This window comes from Akebia trifoliata, chromosome 14 (genome assembly GCF_017979445.1).
Source record: "Akebia trifoliata isolate Shusen 1 chromosome 14, ASM1797944v1, whole genome shotgun sequence".
In the NCBI taxonomy this organism is placed as follows: domain Eukaryota; kingdom Viridiplantae; phylum Streptophyta; class Magnoliopsida; order Ranunculales; family Lardizabalaceae; genus Akebia; species Akebia trifoliata.
In genome coordinates, this window is record NC_141388.1 from 860194 (window position 1) to 866275 (window position 6082).

A 6082-nucleotide genomic window follows, 5' to 3' on the forward strand; every position below is an offset into this window, starting at 1 on the left:
CTTATGAGGCCAAGGGATTCACTTCCCATCACTCTTTTGCTTTGGTGGGTTGTAATATGCAGTTGAGGATCTACCTCATCTCTCTCTCTCACATTCACTTAATTCAAGAAAAAGGAGAAAAAGAGGCAGAGGTGGTAGTGAGGTCCTTCTCTTAAAGGGATGAGAACCTCAATGCAGTATGGTTTTCTTTCTATCATTCATTTTCTGAATGTCCAACAGAAGCAGAGAGGGGTTGGAATACAAATAGGTGGTGGCCAATTACCCTGGAAATTGTTGCACAAGTGCTGGTGTTTCATACAAATAGGGAACAGGACTACATGAGGTATGGGCGACATCTACAAAAGGTAGATATTACACTACATACATGCCTTGAAAGAAAGGTTGGAGTTGGGACACATGAAGATAAAAAACATAGGTGGTGGTGGTTGTGAGGCTGGATTGTCATGCATGTTTAGGCACTTAATCCAGAAGTTATAACATAAATTTATTAATCTCATGTGAGTCATAGAACTTAAAACATGTCTGTTTGTCGTCTCGTCCAGTGGTCGTACAAAAAATATTGCATTTTTTGAAAGCCATGGCCCTATTAAACTAGAATGCCTTTATTGTTATGTAACAAGTTTTCCCAAACTATGTCATTAAGTGCATAAGCTGAATTCGATGGAATATCAGACATACAAATGCTAGCTAATTAACAACATCCAATTCAATCCACAACAATATTAAACATGTCATAATAGCATAAATACTTGAATCTTAATTGGGAAAAAAACAAGGGAAATGTTTCATGTCATCATCCCTATAAAGATGATACCTGAAAGAATTTCCAAGAAAAATACGGTTAATCAACACTCTTTTCTCTATATATTTTCATAGAAACCATTATTCATTTCCCGAAATATTTTGGCGAATAGTAAATTTCTATCAAAACAATCATACTTGAAGCTTAAAAATGCAAGATTATTTTGATCAATAGTAAACTTTGAACAAAATACTCGTTGAAAATTTTCTTTTAGAAAAAATGAACAAATTTCTTATTGAAAGGATCTCCGAATTACAAATCACATAACTAAATCATACAAAATAAGTCTAATTAACTAGATACCTATTGTTTTATTTTTTATGTATTCTAAGCATATTAGTATGCTAATATACAAGGGCCGAGCCAGGATTTTCTTGTACCCTGGCAAACTATGGTTAACTGGTAAAGTTAAAGAGCTTAACCATGACTGATTTAGGAGGAGAAAATTGAAGGTTTTTTTGTTAGAGGAAAAGAAAAGGGTGTTTAGATGATTTATCATTAGTCCAAAGAAGACCCAAGTCAAGTCAAGGGAGCAATGTCATCAATTTAAATACATCAAGAATCTCAAGTACTCACCAAAATAACTACATACCAAGTTAACTTGGTCTTCTCCAATATATTAAGTGAAAATGACCTCAAATACCCTCGTCTTCAACCTAAAACCAAACACCCTTTGATTTCTCTTTCCAAAATCAGTCATCTTCACCGTTTGGGGTTTTTTTTTTTAATCCATTATTCAATGTGAAGATAAATCTACTTTAAGCTTCAAACCTAAAGAATAAAAATAGGATTTTCGAAATAGAAGATGATAGATTTATAGTAGAAAATTCTAGAATTTTTTTTTTTTTTTTTTTAAAGGAATTAAGGCAAGGTTCAAAAGTTGAAGAGCTTAAAGATGACTTGTTCCAGGAAGAAAATTAAGCTTTTAGTTATAAGTATGCAATGAAGGTATTTAGGTTAATTTTTATTAGTCTAGAAAAGAACAAGTTAAATGGGGTCATGTAATTAGTTTGAAAGCACAATGACATCTTGAATATTCACCAAAACGTAGAGGTATGTTTAGATTATCCAAAAAAGTTTTTTTTATATATTAAAAAAAAATATTTTTATGCATGGATGGGGAGCAACAAGGTCAAAGCATAGTCACAAAATTCTCTATTTAAAAAAATAAAATAAAATAAAACTCTTCGAATGATGGTCTAATTGATTATATTGACAAATTAACAAATTAATTGATATTTATTAATCAATCGTGATATATTATAACATTTTTACCCTTCAACCTAAACTTTTTTAGGTTTTTCAACATTCAAATCTCAGGACGGAGATAGGATACTTTAGGGAGTGGGAGTTGAAGTTGAAGATATAACCTTTCAAATAAGTTAATATCTACCAATACAACCCTGAGCATCTCGCACGTAAGTAACCTTAACTTGCTCTGCCTTACATTACTTTTATTTTTATTTTTTCCTTTTTTGTTGACTGATTATTGATCTATTTGGTTAATTTTTAGAGCTAGTTAGCTATATTAATGGATTCTTGGAAAAAGTAAAGAAAACATGCACTGATCGATCTTTAGGTTTACTAATAATTATACATGTTAGTGAGAAGTTAGGAAACTAAAATACCAATCACTTATTCTCCAGCAACATTACTGTTGGATATGTATAGCGAAACATTTTCCTTAACTAACTTAGTAATGATTTGAGCCTTACTAAGGGCTAGTTTTGCTCAAATGGATTACCACCTCAGCAATCCAACACCTGTACAGCCCTTCAAAGTAAAACTCAGATAATAAAAAATAAAAATAAAAAAAATATTTTTTAACTTGATCCAAGAGTTTGAAAATGGATGGCTACTGAACTTTCACGTAACTCTCAAACTTAAAATTGAAATTCAACGGCGAAAAAAAATTATTTATTGGGATTTGCATTGTTTTCAAAGTTCATAAAATTTTATCCTCTACAACCTTGAAGCATTAGATCATGTTTTTGGATGCCACAAGTTGAGCCCAAGGACTCTTAGTAAGGGTGAAATCCTTACTAACTTGGTAAGGCTAGTTGGATTGTAAAACATCTTAAGTACTAATAGATCGTAATTGATCAGGAAATATCATTTTTTCATTAGAGTGTTAGGCTAGCCTACTAACTTAATAAGATTTCAAAAATTACTAAAGGGTGTGAGCTCACATTTTAGCATCTAAAAACATGATGTGATCTCATGATGTAGAGGATAAAATTTTAAAAACCTTGAAAAAAAAATTTAATTATTTTGCACAGTTAAATTTTAATTTTAAATTTTGGAGTTAGGTCACCGTCCATTTCCTTCACCTTGGATGAAGTTCGAAACATATATTTTGCTTTTAATATAAATTTGTCCATGAAATCTAGAAGGTTGTCATGTTGGATTGCCAATATAGTAATCCACAAAGAATGAAATTTTATTCCTTAAATTGTCTCAATTGAAAAGTCATATTTTCAAGAACTGGTCTCTAGTAAATATGTCTTTTTCCTCTATTTATATAACCGAGAGTTACCAAAACAAGTAAAACCCCCCAAAACAGAACCACCCCCCTCTCAAAAGAAAAAAAAATTCTTAAGAAAATATTACACGATTATCCTTTTCGACTCCCACAACTCTACGTAGCACAACAGAATACAAGACATTTATTCTTATTGGTAATGGGATATCTTAAAAGTTTGAAAGAATGCTACTCTATTTTAGAAGAAAATTTAATTTCTTGCAATAAGATTTACTAAGAGTATTACCAAAAATTGGGCAACAGAAATTAAGCGAATGATTGGCAATAATTAGTTGCTAATAGAAGCTCTCTTCTTCTCTCTTGTTTTTTCCTTGTATTTCTACTTTTGGGTTTAGGATTTTATGCGAATCTAATTATCATAATTGTAAACAACCATGGTGATGTTTGAAGAGTGTGTTTTAATCTTGAATATGGGTGTGATAAATAATTTAAGAAAATGGGGTGTAATTACTAAAAGTTGGGTTGCCAATAGCATCTCTTTTAAGGAATTAGAAGGGTTATATGCACCAAACAGTTTTAAATTTTTTTTTTGTGGACACATGGCATCTTATGATTGATTTGATATTTTTATACATTCTTTTGCTTACAACAAATCCGTACCCTGAGTAATCTTTCCTAATCATGACTATCTAGTAGAAGATATACTACAACAGTCTACAGGCCTACATTTCTCTGGCTTAACAGGAATATTTGATGTATGACCCCTGCATTTTCAAACTGATGGCATTACGCCTTGATCAAGGTCTACGGAAGAAGACTAATTAAAATAACCCAAATACCCTCATCTTAAAACATCTTGCTAAAACCATTGATTTAGTGTCTTTAATTTAATTTAAATTGAACTTTCAAAAATACCTAAAGTGTAACATGTGTTGACACAATTACCTTGTAATTTTGACAATGTATTATGAAATTATCAACATTACGTAATAATTTTGTCAATATTTCAAAAATACCGAAAACTTTTGTAATTATTTGAAAATTTACCCTTCATTTATTTGGTATAATCAAAACTTTTTATATCTTTTCTTACCATATTTTTAGAAGAATAAAAAGTATGGAATATCAAGAAATTAATCAAATCTTGCAATTAAAAAAAATTGATGAACTTGTTATGAGAATCCAAGATAGAAGACAAAGAGCTTTCGAAAAAGAAAAAGCAAGGGTTTAACAAGAGGTTGAAGATGAAATCTTCTTTCTTAGGTGTTGTTTGTTAAACTGAAAAAAATAAGTGTTGAATAGCATTAAGCACTAAAACTTATAAGCGCTGAATTTAAGTGCTGAAAAAGTTATTTGTTTAGATGCTGAATCATGTTTATTACACATTATTGAAACTGGTAAATTGTCTTTGTTACCCTTACAATCATATTATACATTGTTTGCATGTTTCAAATGCCTATTTCTTATCAAACACAATAAAATATATTATTTCTTATCAAATTAAAATACAATTCATTTTTGAATAATTAATAATACTTAAATCTTCAATTTATAAATAATAATTTTTATTTACAATAACTTAATTTTGGATGAATAATTTTCGATGAAAATGAAGGATGTGTAATTATAAAAGCACCCTATGAATTAATAAGGACAACCTACACCATAACCAATTTTTTTTGTTTTATATGGATTAAAATTTTTGGAATGAGCAAATTTTTAGTGAGGATGGTCTAGAGATCATCCTCACAAAAAATCAGTCCATTTTGTAACTTCTAACTCATCAAAAATAGTTTTCAAAAAAAAAAGAAGGGACGATTTACGGTTCTTGAACTTGTTTTGATAGGATTAGAAGTTTCAGGATGTGCTGATTTTTGGTGAGGATAATCTCCTCATTGTAGAGATCATCCTCATCAAAAATCAACTTATTCTAAAACTTTTAACCCATATAAGACAAAATAATTTAGTCATGGTGTGGGTTTATTAATTTGTGGGGTGCTTATATACTAATGAGGAGATCATCCTCACCAAAAATCAATTCATTCTAAAACTTTTAATCCATATAAGACAAAATAATTTAACTATGGTGTGGGTATATTAATTTGTGGGGTGCTTATATACTTATCCATGGGATATAAGAGGTAATATCCTTTTAAGAATAAGGGCATACTTGTCCATGCTCAAAAAAATGAAGAGCATATTTGTCTGTATCGAAAAAAGTAAAGTGCTTACCGTTTCAACACTTTTTTTCAGCATCAAAATAGTACTGAATTTTCACTTATTTTCAGCAATAAGCACTAAAAATATAGAGTAAACAAACGCGTTATTTTGACAAAAAGTGTTGAATTTAATTTTTTTCAGTAATAAACGCCGAAAAATAACGCAAACAAACACTGCCTTAGTCTATATAGAGGATGGTCAAGGAGCATGCCATTAATCTGAAAATGTAAGGGTAATATTAACAAAAGGTTGTTTTACCAAAAGGATTAATTAATATTTTGCCAAAATTACTGGTCCTACTACTATTTTTGAAAAATTCGTCAAAAGAGTCATATACTTGTTATTATATATTTTTTTTATTTTATCAAAATGGATATTTTTTGGATGAGTCGTCGTAATCTAACACCGCCCTTTGACATTCCCCCCCACCCCCACCTTCCAATCCTTATTACAATCATATGCCACAGGAATACACAAGAAAAAGATTTATAGTTCAAGGTATCTCAAGGCAAATGATCTATGGTTTTATCATGGAGCATGGAGGGGGGGATGGGGATGTCAATGAGGAGCTGACCGTT